The sequence below is a fragment of the Sceloporus undulatus genome, unplaced genomic scaffold (assembly GCF_019175285.1).
Source record: "Sceloporus undulatus isolate JIND9_A2432 ecotype Alabama unplaced genomic scaffold, SceUnd_v1.1 scaffold_13, whole genome shotgun sequence".
Lineage (NCBI taxonomy): Eukaryota > Metazoa > Chordata > Lepidosauria > Squamata > Phrynosomatidae > Sceloporus > Sceloporus undulatus.
In genome coordinates this window covers 5,158,311-5,171,013 of record NW_024802935.1, presented here as the reverse complement: position 1 = coordinate 5,171,013, position 12,703 = coordinate 5,158,311, and positions in this window count along the sequence as shown.

The following is a 12,703-nucleotide window of genomic DNA, read 5'->3' as shown; positions in this document are numbered from 1 at the left end:
CATTATTTCTGGGGGATTCACATTTATTATAATTAATGACCAAATGTGATCCCCAAAACCTACCTACCCATTTATTTGTATTTAGAGTATTTATACCTTGCTGTTCAGCCAGAAAGGCTCTTGGAGTGGTTTACAGATTGTTAATTTGACCATTCCCTGCCCTCTGGTTTACAATCTAAATAAGACAGGAAACACAATGAAAAGGGAATGACAGGAGGAGGGGGTGGATATTAAGTCCAGGAGATGCTACGTCTTCTGCTCTCCCTTCGAGGCCAAGGTAGTGGCAGCTGGCGTGGAGGGAGGGCCTATGCATGATGGAGCTGTGCCTTTGTCTTGTCTCCCTCCAAGGCCAGGGCAGTGGTAGTTGGGAGGGCCTTTCATCTATTTCTAGGCCTAGGCATGGTGGAACTGTGCCTGCTTCTTCTCTCCCTCCGAGGGTAAGACAGTGGTAGATTGGAAAATGGGAGAGCCTTTTATCTGTACCTGGGTCTAGGAAGCATGATGAAGCTGTGTCTGCTGCTTCTCTTGCTTCAAGACCAAGGCAGTGGCAGTAGGGTGGCAGGAAGGCCTTTCATTTGTTTCTGGGCCTAGGCATGATAGAGCTGTGCCTGTCTCTTTTCTTTTCTTTCTTTCTTTCTTTTTTTTTATTTTTTTTATTTTTTTTGGCCATCCCGCTTTTCTTTTTTATTAATGTTTTTTTAAAAAAATTTACAAAACAAAACAAATTTAATATTGTTTCCATACATCCATGTACTTTTGCATCTTATTCATTTTTTAAAAAATCCTAAATATCCCCTCAGTGCTTCCCTTTCCCCCTGGAGCCATTCCCTTCTTTATAGTGCATCCAAAATTTTAACTCCTCCTGTGGAGGTAATTTCCCATCTCCTTTTCGTAGTACATTTTCAATAATTTTTTTCCATATTTCATCAAAATCATTTATTTTCCATAATCCTTTTTTACTTTGATTTACATGTTAATTTGTCCTCCATTACAATATACCTTTAGTAACTGTTTACTTAATTCTACCTCTGATATTTTTAGTGGGATCATTCTGAATAAAAAATTTAATTTTGGTAAAATTTTCATTTTGACTAACTCTGTTCTTCCAAACCATGATAATTGAATTTTCTTATATTCTACAAATTTTTTTCAACTGCTTTCCGTAGTACTATAAAAAAATTTCCCTTCCATTTCTGTTATGTCTTTCGTTATATTAATTCCTAAGTATTTTATATTACTTTTTATTCTTATCCCTAACTCTTTTTGTTTCATAAATTCCAATTCTTTTTTGTATATATAATTAAATAATATCATTTCTGGTTTATTCCAATTAATTTGAAGTCCTGTTTATCTCTCCAAATAGATTTAAATGTTCTTTAATTTTTCCTGTTTTGTCCTTTAAATCTTTAATAGTTAATAACATGTCGTCGGCAAATAAACTGATTTTATGTTTTCTTTGCAATCCTATTCCTTCCAAACAACTGTCTTATAACATTTGCTAACATTTCTATAACCACTGTGAATAATATTGGTGAAAGCGGTCTCATTACTTTTATTTCTTTTGTAATTCCATCATTAACTATTACTTTTATTGAATTATTACTATATAATTGATCTATTAATCCCCTTATTTTTTTCCCATTCCAAACTTTTTCATAATTATTTTTAATGTTGGCCATTCCGCACAGTCAAAAGCTTTAAATATATCTAATGCCAAAATTACTGCTTTTAATTTTTCCCCCCAATTACATGTATTTTACTCAAAACCCTACTAAATTAGACATTTGTCTTCCTTTCACAAATCCACATTGATCTTTTCCTATATATTTTTACATACATTTATTCATTCCATTTGCTATGATTGCTGTTAATATCTTTGCATCCTGATTTATTAATCATATAGGTCTATATGACCCTGGATCAGTTAAATCTTTATCTGTTTTGGGTATTAATATTACTAATGATTGATACCGTGATGCAGGAATTTTCTCTCCATTTATTATCCCATTATATAATTCTAACAACTTTGGAATTACTATCTTTTCAAACACTTTATAGTATTCAGGTCCCAAACGGTCCATTCCTGGAGTTTTCTCATTTTTTAATTTTCTAATTACCTCCATTATCTCTGCCTTTTCAATAGGTTGTTCCAGTAGTTCTTTATCTTCCTCCTTTATTGTTTGTCCCCAATTTTCTTCTCTTCTTAAGTTTTCAGCTTGGCAGTGTACCAACTAAAAGGTTTCAAAGGCAATGCAGGACAGTGTGCAGGACATGATGTCTACAGCGCTCTCCCAGTCATATTGGCCATTGAGACAAGCAGTTGGTGCAGAATGGCAAGGGGTTTCTCCAGCTGCCTGTTATCATGTGTCCTGCAGCCAGAAGAGCACTTGAGACATCATTTCCCAGCACCCTGAGCTGCAGTGCCTTGGTAACTTCAATTCAGGCACTGCCAGGCTGAAAAGATGGGATTGGGGGGCCGGGGGGGGGGATTTGTCACATATAGCTGAAAGGACAGAGTATAGTTATCATTGTTACACCTGATGATACAGGATATTGGCCGCAGTTCTTAATTTAAATATGTGTCCAACATTATGACACTGAATATAATGTCAAAGCAATATCCAGTTCTTCTCCCTGCCAAATTCCCATTTCATTTGAGAAAGCATCATTTCAAATTAAACACAAATTGAAAAATGCCAGAGGATCACATATTTAAGAGAATAATCAATTGTAACATCATGCTTTCATAGTGTGATAGTACTAAAACTCATAGGCTTAACAGGGAATTAATGAAACCTGTGGATACTTCACACAAATTCCTTCAGAATTAGTGAGGTGAGGTTTAGATCCTTCTGCTACCTACTTGCATTATTTCAATTTAAGCAGGGCCATGCAGTGACAAGCAGGGGGCTTATGTTTTGTTTTGAAATCCTCAAGAATTCTGTCTTCCTTTCTAATATACCAGAGGTGCTGAAGCTAAAGGAGACCGTGTGGTTACTTTATCCAAATTGTAAGAATCCTCTCATTAGAAAGTTCAAGTCTTTAGATGCTTCACGATCTAGGTTTGCACGTAGTACAGTGGGCAGAGACAGATCAGAGGTTTGGGACTATACTGCCTTTGTAGCATTGATGGCCACAACCGTATTGGGATAGAGAGAACCAGAAATGCTGCCTTGGCAACAGCCAGTCAGATGCAATGTAATGTCTTATATGCAGTATAAAAAATAAGTAAGAAAAGGGGGGTCTATCCTAGGGGCTAAAGTTGCCTATCTCACATATCGTAAAGCTATCCTGGTATTCAGGAACCCAGTTCCATTAGGTAAACAAGCTGTGCACTTAATCTTTGGTTATATACTGATAATTGGTTGCCACCAAATGCCCCCCCCCCCCCCCCCCAAAAAAAACAACTTTTTCTTCTTCTTATGCTTTCTTCTGCCATTATTGCTGTGCAAGCATTGGTATAAGCTTTATTTGGTTTTGGGATTTGACGTCTCACAAAGGCTAGCATCTTCCCTTTTTATTATTTGAAAGAGCACAGGGATACAGTCTGGAATATACCTAATGTGGAAGGACCTGCCACGTGGTAAACTCCACTACAAGCAGAACAGGAATTCTGTCTGAGTGAGTAGATTCATCAGAATGCAGTAGAACTCTACACATTTGTTTTTAAAGCATTATATCTGGCCACTTCACACTTTTAGAATCTAGCCTCTTCATGGTCATTCAGTTGTGTTTTGTGATCAGTTCCCATTCACTGCAGAGTAGTGTAGATGGACTTCATCTACAGTGGTTCCCAAACTTTGTTCCTCCAGATGTGTCCCTGTTAGTAAGCATATGTTTCCTTAGCTGTGTTGGGGCTAGAAATAGGTGAGAATTTGGTTTTGGTTCTCTCATTCGCTCTCTCTCTCACACACACAACATGCCAAAATCCATACATTTTATCTGGGGTGGAAAGAACCTTTAAAAAATCAGATACGGTTAAAACCAAAACAGATCTAACTGTCTAGGCAGAGGGCTTCAGATACAATTATATATCCATGATGGAAGTATTTGTATCTGTTGAATTTGGCTGGCTGGTGCAAAAAATTAATTTCATATTTGAAAAAATAATAAACATTTGCAGATTTGTTCATATTTAAAGTGGAAAGTATTTGAAGTGTAAAAATTCAAATGCAGGACAAAAAAACAAATAATTATAAGTGGGAAAGGGAATTATATTCAGCCCAATTTTTGCTGTCATCTAAAATCTAAATACCAAAACAAAATGCAATATAATTTTATATTTCTCCAGGCCAGAAAATGATGGGAAAGGAGTGTTTGTGAGTGTGTGTTCATTCATACTTGATTTTCTAAGTGTTAAACACTAGTTGTAGCTGTATGTAGCCACTTTTAAAATGAGGTTTTTGGCCCAGGATGAGCCCACTCACTGAAACTGCTAACATCAGTTGACCCAGATAATGAATGAGTGACATCTTCAGACCTGACTTCCATTTTGGTTTGCTGAGCTGGTAAAAGATTATTTTTAGAAGTAGTGATCTGATTCTGCATGTGACAACTGACATAAGCAGGTCTGCACAGTCTGTCTATCACACAACAGTGGCAATTGCCATGTATCTCCTAAGCTGCCTGTTACATAGGGTTCAGTTGGTCCATACAACTATACGAATCTGGAGCAGAAAGTCCTAAGATTTTATTATTTGTTCTGAGACAGGCTTCTTTATCATCTAATGCTACTAAAGTTAGCCTATGATATCAAGGTTAGAGTACGCCACTAGCTGGAAAGAAGAAATGACATATATCAGCACAGATGTCCAGATATGTTGAGAGAAACACATCCAGATTCCTGCCTCAAGCAATCACAATGAAAAGCATGTGGATTCCTTCTTTGCTGGCTGACATCCATGAGCAGAAAGCCAGTGTAGTTACTGCTAAGCCCGCTCATTTTCACACAGCTTGTAAGGGTGTGTAGTAACAAGAACAGAAAAACATGGCAAGACGTATCCTGTCCGTTCATCAGCAGCATTCACCACGGGAGATGATCCTTTTAGGTACTGCTGCTGTGCAGCCTCTCTCCGTAGTGGCAAGAGCAAGAATCCTGCACATTCCAATGAAATAATGCAAGACAATCAAAGAGCATGGCATAGAATACTCTGATTAAAGAAATTTTCAGCAAATAAATCACTCGTATGTTTCCAGTTTCTTCTGTTCAAATGCATGATACATTTGAGGTTTAGTCAGTTGTTTGGCTAGGTGAGTATAAGGTCTTCCTTGACTCTAGAGTCTTGCTGTTTGCCCATTCTTCTGGTTTTCCTTAGGCTTCTCAGATTCACCCCTCTTGCCTTGTTTTGTTTTCCTTCAGTCACTCATCTTCAGTGTATTCCAGTCTTTTGTCCTAGACTTTCTCTCAGCTTTCTGGTCTTCTCAACTCCTCGCATCTTTTCTTGGTAATCCCTCGGTTTTTTGTTTGTTTGTTTGTACTCCCTTTCACTAAGACCTCTTGCCTTTCCTTATCATTAATCTCAGAGCCGTTCAACCAATGTCAATTGATGCTGTGTTCTTCCTTCTGTGATGTTAGGGCTGCTCAACTAATCACTGCCAGAGGCGTCACTATCATTACCATTAGCACAGTGCCTGACTGCTAGCAGAACAGAGTTCATCTTTGTCAAATTGAACCTCTTTGCTTCTTATTTTTCTGTCGCTCTCTGCCACCCCCTTAAAATATGCTCCTGGAGTTTGGGGAACTCAAATGTAGGGATCTCTAGGTGGAAGAAATTGCCCCCCTCCGTTTGAATGGAATAAGAGCTTAGGATACAAGCCAAGATATTTTACCACCCTGAAATTCTAGTTGAGAAAAGCGTCCGCTGAAATTCTTTTTATAAGTAGGCGTTTTCCTTTTCACTCTGGTATAGTGTTGGAGGGGAGGGCAGGATTTAACCTTTCTACTCTTCTCCCTAATTTGACTGACATGCAGCCCAATGAAAAGAGAAACCTGCAGAGACATGCAACTTCACATGTTTCTGAAAAATGACATACACAACTATTGGTGAAAAGGAAAAAATAGAGGGAGATCATCTAATGGATGACAATGCCAGGAATTATTACTTATGAAACTGTCTTGGTCAAGGCAGATGATAATGAGCAGAGCCATTCACTAAAGCCCTATTCAGAAGAGCACACCATGGGTTCTGTACAAATTTTGGAAAAGTTACTTCAGTGGACTACAGCTCTCAAAGCTACTGGTACAGATCTACAGGCTAACCATGACAGTAACATAGTTTGTGTTGAGTAGCCCAGCCCTTTGCAGTTACATGTACATTGTGGCCCTCATGTATGGCTGTACAAGTGACAGCTCTTCCTTGCAGATGATCACTGTGTAACCAGATGCTGGGACAAGGTTTGTCACAACAGTTCCACTCCTGTGTGGATAGAATATGTGAAGGATTCTGAAAAGGTTTTGACAGCAATGTAGCACCAATACATTTTCTGTCTTGAGCCAGAATAAGGCACAACTGCCCACTCCATCCAAATCAAGGTACATTGTACCCAAAGCCAGCTGAATACATAACACAGAAAATCCCATAAATTATTCCTGTTGGTTATACATAAATACTTTGATAACAAGAGTACAGTCCTCCCTCCAGTCTTGTGGTTTTGGAAACCACGTCCCTTGCTTATGCGCAAGGGATGAACAGAGGGAGAAATAATGGGGCGCATGCCCGTGCTCCCGCAGCCATTTGCCTATATTCAACCAAATGGGGCTTGAATATAAGCAAAACTCCATTTTCGCGGAATGGATCCCCTGTGAAAAAGGAGGGGTGACTGTAGATCAACAAATAATATCATTCCATACCATTTTATGGCAAAACAAAAATCAGCTGCCCGAGGTGGACTCTTCTCTGCTTAACAGAGCTAGGGCATGCAAGAGAGAACTCAGCATGTGAGTGTTTAACTGTATTTGAAACCAAGAGAAGTTAAAAAGTGGTCCGCTTGGTATTTCTCAGCTAGACTGGGGTAGGAATGATGGAGCCATGACTCCAGATCTCATGTCATTTTAAAAAAAAAAAAGCCAGGGGGTGAAGTCCTGATGTAAGACAAGTTTTCCAATTCCCACTGTTGTGTTTTGTTTTATCCTAAATATTATTTTGTGAAAATTAGATTAGACTTTTCATTAGAGGGAGCTGGTATAGTCCAAAAGAGTGTGGGAGCTGTAAAATAGCTTCCTCTACACTTCCTAGGGAACATTTTTGGGCATTTAAGAGCAAAAAAACCCAAAACCCAAGCTGATCAATAGTCTCTCTTTGCCCACTCCATTGTAGCATGTTGAGAGAACAGCATATGAGTTACATCTCTCACACACACGCATAATCTCTAACGCACACATAAACATTTGATGCAGTTTGACCTTCATATTATTCAGTGAACTTAAAGTATCATAGTCTGGATGAGTACGTTCCATTTTTAACTTACTTTGCCTAATGTTTTTGTCACCTTTCGTGTAATTTATGCAAGAAAATATGCAGCTATAACAGCTTGTAATTTTTCCAAGCTTTGATTAGGCACAAGGAAAATACAGCTCTCCAATTTTAAAGATTGTGCATTTGATAAATAAAAAATAGCAAGCACTCTGTACACCTCATTAGGGAAAAGAGCCATACTTTGGACATTTTCATACAAGACAAAATGCTCCTGCTCAAATTAAGTCAGTCTCTATCACTAGAGATACTTGTGGGTTGTTTACAAGCAAACGTTCATCGTTCAGCCCATATGCTGTGTCTTTACCTCTCCCTAAATCCTACCTGCACCCTGTTGTAGCCGAGTAGAATGCCGTGCTTGCTAGATCAGATCCCATTTTGGGAGAAAGGTGAATATATGTGCAATAAATAAAAATTCACACACACACACAGCTCCATGCAGTCTAGTCAGTGAGCTGAAGACAGCAATTTGTTTAAAAAGTTGCCGATCCAGATGTCAGCATTCAAACTGAGCAATCTAGCACCAAGGATAACAAACACCTTACCATTTATAGCACAATTTGGGAAGTTTACCCAGTAACAGAACACAAGAACGTATAGCAAATCCCAAGAATAAACTAGATTCATTAAACAGTCATTTAGCCATAACGGAAAATTGGTGATTGAGCACCAAGTGAAAACAATTCATGTTGAAGCTTTCCTTTATATTTCAGATTGTTGTTATCAGTAAAATGCACTAGCCAGTGATAGGTTTAGGGCAGGGTTCTGGAAATATTTAAGAGGTTTTTCCTGGAGATTACAAAGCACTTAACTTTGTGGCTATATTGAGAATACTTTGGCCTTACAGTCGCCCTCTGGCTTTTCAACCACACGGAGGAGGCTCACTTCTAAGTGGCAGATTAAGGTGCACTTTTTACTGCTTTTACCAGCCACTTTACATCCCAGCTTTGGGGGAAAGTTGGAGTATAAATAAAGTAATGGGAAGAAATGGGAGTGTTTTATAAGCAGGAGGCCACAACTGAAATGGTCCTCTCCTTTGGTGCCATCTAAGACTGCATCCACACTACAGAAATAATCTGGTTTGACACTACTTTAACTGCCATGACTCAGTGCTATGGAATTCTGGGAACTGTAGTTTGTTGTGGTACCAGGGTTCTCTGAGAGAAAAGGCTAAATGTTTAATAAAACTAGAAATTCCAGAATTTCATAACACTGAGCCATGGCGGTTAAAGTGGTGTCAAGACAGATTATTTCTGCAGTGTGAATGCAGCCTAGGTTTCTCCAGGTTTGGCCATAGTAACATTTCAGTTAAGTATAATGAAATGCTACTGTACCAGTTCCAGGTGTTAGGCAGACTGCACTAGTCACCTTGGGTGACAGAAGTTTGGAAATTGCAACCGCCTGTTCTAGTTCCCTCTAAGTGAACTTAATACCTTCTGGTACAGTGGAAGATTCTGTCTTACCCCTACTTTTGGAGAAGATTACTGCCAGTCTAGTTGACTGTATACACAAAATGGGAGAGGATGTCATTGTATTTCTAACTCAGACAGCAACATACCTTGGATCAGCTCTTGACTATCTGGTACATGTTTTTTAAAGCAGGGCTGCATAAAAAAGTTGACTCATTCTTTTTTAGTTCTTTTTGAGATTTGAAGGCTTGGTCCACATCACTTGAGCAACAGCCTATCATCCAGTTAAGGGCAACTTAGCTGCTTGTATGAGTTTGGATTTGCTAAACAAATGTATATACCTTTGGATGTCAATAAAACAGTAGTTCTGGAGAAAAAAAGGCAGTTTTTCTAAGATGATGCATGATGCATTTGCTACAATAGGCACCATTTAGCAGGAATGCCCCTCTGGGATGGTGTGTGATGTATGTTATCTAAAACCAGGAGAAGGATACTTTTTAAAAGTCACCCTGATGATCGATATGTACTGCACAATTGCAGCCAGGAGATTTGGGTGTTTTGTGGGAGCCTGTCGCCTTACATCTGTAGCTCCCCTGAGTTTCCTGATATTAAATGTATATATGTTTTCTATTATAGCCAAACAAAAACAAAACCCCTAAAGTGAAGCCAGTACATAGTTTAGAAACAGCTGCCATGGTTTTGTTTCTGCACTCAGGGCAATAATTTTTCCATCAGGAAGAACACGCAACACACAAGTGCAGCACATAGTTGGAGGGAAAGCTGCAGCTTTGTGATTAAATATGTACTTGGCTCATTGAGTGATTGCAGTTAACAAATGCATTTGTTTGCATATTTCATAAACAAAATCAAGAGCTTACTGCGGTTGTAATTACAGCCTAAGCAAGTTTTATATAAGAGACTTTCTGAAAAATCGCTGTGTTGGAAGGCAGATGGTATCTGACTTGAAATGGACTAGGTGCCTCCATGTGCTATTTCCTATTGGTTTCCCATTAGAATTTGGGCTGATAATGATAGAGCCCAAAGGGGCCAGATCTGATTTCTTCATAATAAAAAAGAAGTAAAGATGGCTAAGCTAGAGCTAAACTAGACATAATGTCAAGTGCTTTATTCGACTTATCCAGAAAGAAAAAGTCTCTAGAAGTATTGAGACTTTCCATTCCTTTTTGTTTTGATTATACCTGCATATTCATGGTTTTGCATCCAAATTCTTTCTTGAAACCCCAGATTGCACTTACTCCTCTCTCCTGTGTGTTCTTCCTCCTCCCCCTCACTCTGATCATATGTCACAGTTAGACTCAGGCAACATTTCAGAAACTGACTTTCACAAATTTCCATTGAGTTCTTTTTAATTATTATTCAGGAGTTATAGTCAAAGTGTTAAAGAGTTTTAGCAATATTACACTAGTTACACAGTATTGGAATCATTTTTTGCACTGCTTCCATTTATCCTTCCCTCACTGGATCCTGGAAACAATCACTGTTTCTTGGTGGTGACCACCTTAGCTAGTACTGCACCTGCAGTGCAGAAACAATCCAGGTTGACACCACTTTAACTGACATGTCTGAATGCTATGGATTACTTGGAATTGTAGTTTTGGTAGATGTTTAGCCTTCTCTGTAAGAGAGCTCTGGTGCCCCACCAAACTACAATTCTCAGAATCCCATAGCATTGAGCCATGGCATTTAAAGTGGTGTCAACTTGGATTATTTCTGGAGTGTGGATGCAGCCTCTGTCTGCTTTAACACAAAGAGACAGCAAGGGAGAGGTACATGTCATTATGGGAAATACTGGGCTAATCTGAAGTGACCTGGGCAGTGGGAAAGAAAAGTCCTTAGTAGTGCCAGGAGTTCCCTGGAATACTTCAGGATGGGGAAAACATCACGTAGCTCTCCAAAATACAATAGGTTTTTATAGGTGTGAAACCTGGGACTTTCAGAGACCTTTTTCTTATCTAAATAGTTATCAGCTGGGGGAGTTTCATGCAGGTTGGAAAAAGTTGGCAAGTGTTGGCCAACAAGGAAATTTTCTTCAGGTTCTTGATTTTCATAATATAAAGTTTTGTCCTAAGTTATACCAGTACTTTGAATTGTAGTGGGCTTACCACCGCAGCAAAAGTTTCATATATGGTTCAGCATAGAACTAGATCTTACCTAATTTTGGAAGCTACTTAGGGCCAGCCCAGGTTAGCACTTAGATGGGGGACCATCAAGGACTACCAAGTATTGCAGGATATAGTTCAAAGGAAGACAATAGTAAACCACCTTTGTCTTAAGAAAGCCTCATGAAATTCACGACAGTCACCCCATGGCAACTTGAATGCAATGTCTATGTATGCAGAGGTGAAAATATTAACTATCCTTCCTTCCAGTGCTGAACTCTGTTCAAGATCTGACAGTTTGTAGACAAAATGAGACCACTGTGCAACAAGAGAAAGGTGTTGGGATCTTTTGGGGAATCTGGAACCTTGGACTGAAAAAAAATTACATGTTTTAAAAGCAAACTCCAAAATGAAAACAGCTTAATGTGGTCTAAGAAGGATCAGTAGTTGTGGAATGTTTGGGAGTCATTTGGAAAAGAAATACAGAAGATAGGAATGGAGTCCCATTCTGACTGGATAGCTGGCAGGCCGCCTGCCTATCCAGTGCAGAGGAGAGGCTTAACCATGATAGCCCAATCTTCTGGCAGGGAGGGAGGAAAGGCTAGCTGGAAGGAGGAGGAGGAAAGTGCAGAAATGGAACAAAAGAAGACAAGAGGAAGAGATACAGAAATAGACTAAGAGCATTGTCTTGTCTAAGTCTTTTTCTGGATCACATGAGGACACATTTTTAAATGTCTCCCAGGGATTAAAGTGGGAACTGCCAATAAAAATCAATGGAAAAATCCCAGATCCTAATAATGGTCTATTGAGTGGAGAAAAGGGACAAATAAAGCAAAACGCATGCGAGAGAAAGGAGATAATTACCAGACAAGAGGAGAAAGAAGTGGGAACCAAGAACAAAGGGAAGGTAGAGGGAAACAGTTTGACTAGTGCAGGGTGTTATGGCTTCCAAGGGAGTGGGGTGGTGGTGAATAAAGGCATTCCCCCCCCCCCCCAAATAAGAATTATGTCCTCCAATGACATTTCTTCCTTCAGTCTCCAAATTTCCAGCATTGCAGTAATTTACAATGTCAGTTGAGCATTTAGAGATATAATTTACACATCCAAAGAAAAGGAGTAAACAAATTTACCAAGGAAATGCAAACCCATAAGATTCTAGTTGTGAACAATTTTCAGCGTCTCAGTCTGCAATGCTAGAAATTTTGGGACTGAAGAAAAATTTTATTGGAGGACTTTCCTTATGGTAGTGGTGGGGAGAATTCTTATTCTCCTTCCTATAATTCCATCCCTGGACAAGTGCCAGAAGACACGAGAAACAAACAGGGAAATGGGACCACAGCCGAGGGGCTAGCGTTCTGAAAAAAGCAGAACCTTAATCGCTTGAAAAGCGATGTCTACAGATGTCAGCCCCCTAAGGTAACATCCTCCTCTGCCACACACTCAGGTAATGCACATTGCAGGGCAATGGAATTGCGATGGGTCCTGCTTTTGATTTTCACCTATTTTCTTGCTGATGGGAGGAGACTGGAAATGCCATCCTCTTTGCTTAACAGACCTCCTTCACCTAATGTGGCTGCTGACTGTTAAGTGGGCTGGGAGCATTTATGCAGTCTTACTAAACACTGGGCAGTTTGGGATCTGTAATGCTTGGTTACAAATCTGTAACTACAATACAGAATGCCAGCCTAGACTTTTACTGTTG